This window comes from Anopheles arabiensis, chromosome 3, assembly GCF_016920715.1.
Source record: "Anopheles arabiensis isolate DONGOLA chromosome 3, AaraD3, whole genome shotgun sequence".
Classification (NCBI taxonomy): Eukaryota; Metazoa; Arthropoda; class Insecta; order Diptera; family Culicidae; genus Anopheles; species Anopheles arabiensis.
This window is the reverse complement of record NC_053518.1, coordinates 28,872,815-28,875,402: the sequence shown is the minus strand read 5'-3', so window position 1 is coordinate 28,875,402 and position 2,588 is coordinate 28,872,815.

Sequence of the window (2,588 nt, the reverse complement as noted above, 5' to 3'; positions counted from 1 at the left end):
CTACAGAGTTGCGAAGGAAAATCGATAAACTCCAGACCCAATGGAAGGGGCTTCACTAGAAAAATGATTGCAAACAGACACACACACACACACTGACACACATTGATAAATATAGTGAAATCGCACGAAGGCACACAAGGCGCCTCCACACAGCTCCGGCACTGCTGACAGCTCCTGTCCCGAGGCATTGCATTGGTTTGGGCGTTTTTTGAAATTCACCTGATGAATCATTCAGCAACTGCTGACAGTCATTTAGTACCGATCGCCACAATTGATTGGGCAGCGAGCCCGAAAACGCTACGGGAGCTAAGGTGGGCAAACCCGGCATCCAATCAATTTGTGCAGCGTTGTTGTCTTCGGCTACAACATGAAAACATAAATTCAATCCATTTTACAAGCGAACGAGCGGAATGGTGTCTTGCTGTTTAGGAATAATAAGTGATAATTGAATTGCTTGTGGAACAGTTTTTTCTTGGAAACAAGATTACAAACTAATCTACTTTCTCGCGCACACGAACTTTGAACATATCCTACAAAACATGAAAGTATTTTGCATCTCGCCTTTAATGTCGATCTCGTTTGCCCAAGCCTAATCCAATAGCGTAAATGCTTCCCAAGTTCAAGCAACCGCTGAACAAACAAACGGCAACAAAAACGAACTGTTATAAATTTAATTCAACTTGGGCCGGGAACGCTGCCCCATGTAAACCCTTCTTTGGTTTTTCATCTGATTGAGCCCGAGCCACAATTTATCCATCCGCACCACCTCTCGCACTCCCATCGTAGCTGGAAGGTTAATTAGGGAATGTAATTAAAAATCCTTTTCAACACCACACGGGCGGCGGGGGGCTTTTGCTGGTTAGCCACATCCATCCGGAAAGCCGGAAGAACGCATTTCGGCAACTAGTGCCCCCCCCCCACCCGAAAAAGATGAAGTCACCTCTTTTTTGTTGGCAGCATTCGAGTATTCAGAGAGCATCGGTACAGCAACAGCAAAAAAAAACCTCCAACAGCTATGAACCCTTTCTCCTAGGACGGCAACCTACAGCATTTGCAGCTTTTGCACCCAACGACCCAAGGGTTTCCCATTTTTCTTTGATATTCAATTAACACAGTCTTGAAGACTGGTTAATTGAATGAGGAAGATCGGAGCACAGGGCTTTCGGGGAGACGTTTTGGTGCAACAAAACATCAAATTGTAACTTAATTCTTCCGCTCTTTGAAATCAGTAAAGAAAAGGTATCATCCTAGGAAAAGGAAGGATGTAAAATCAGTGTCCCGTTTCTCGATGCTGGCACAATGTCGTAGGAAAACCAACGCGTTTAATCCGTTACCTTGCATAAAAGAGGATTAAGCCTTTATTTCCGTCGTCGATGGGAAGTATTACCAGGAAAAGGTCACGCGAAACATGGATTATCTATCGCCTCCATCCCCTAGAGAGTACAGTGATACACAAACTCACACACACAAAGGTTGTAAAGATCGGCAGAGAAATTAAGGGAAACATATTTAAACTGTCTTCCAACACAGTGAGTGTTTTTCATCTCCCCAGAAAACTGTTGCACATCGTTGAGCTGCTTATTTCCTTATGAAATGTTTCGCTCTTTGCACCGAAATTTCACAACCAACATGAAAGCAAACATGAAAGCAGGTTGGTAACATTCACGCTAAATGTAACCCATCAAAGTAAAATCAACCGAACAATGCGGTATACTTTGAACGCTTTCGCTGCTTTCTCCCATCGCTCGCACCGGTAATTGCTTTGCAGTGCTACCTTTGTCTGACAAACCCACCCACTTGCCGGTGAGCACACCGAAAAGACGCAAAAGAAGCAAAAGAAGAAGAAAAGCACGGTATTTTATGAAAAATATCTCAACAGTGAAACATAATATCACTACAAAGCGTTTCGATGCGCTGCCTCGCCGCCACCGGCATCGACGGAAGCGTACCCAGCGTGAAAAGAATGCATAAAGCAAAAGGGTTCGCAGCAAAGGCAGAAGCAAAAGCAAACAAAAAAACTACTCCAAAAGGATTACCAACCTTCCTACAGTCCTACAGTAGCAAGTGCCGGCTAAAAGTGGTGGGTTTCGATTTCAACTGAAATGCATCGTGAAAAGAATGAAAGAAATGGAAATGGGGGATGGATCCGTACCGGGCTGAAGGATGATTCCGATACCTCTTCTTTAACTCACTCAAAGCCACAAAGACGGGATGTGCCACAGCAGAGCTTCTACTGGCGGGTTGCGAACAAAGCTGAGAAACAAAATCACAGCCGGCAAAACGAAACGTGAAGTGCTTTTTGCGTTGTTATTTCACTAGCTAATGTCGTCGTGCTTGACGAATGGACGTGATGTGATACCTACTTACCATATATTGCCATTCATTTCCATTTCTTTCGCCTCGATTCGATTGGTCTATTTGTGTGTGATAAGTGTCCAAAAAAACAGAACACACCTTTTATTTATTTGCAGTTTATTTTCTTCTTTATTTTCACATTCTCCTTTCCGTATCGCCCGGTTGCTTCCCTTCTTTCGGTTTTTTGTTCCAGTACATTAGGATTCAAGTTTTTCTTTTACAGTTTTTCAATG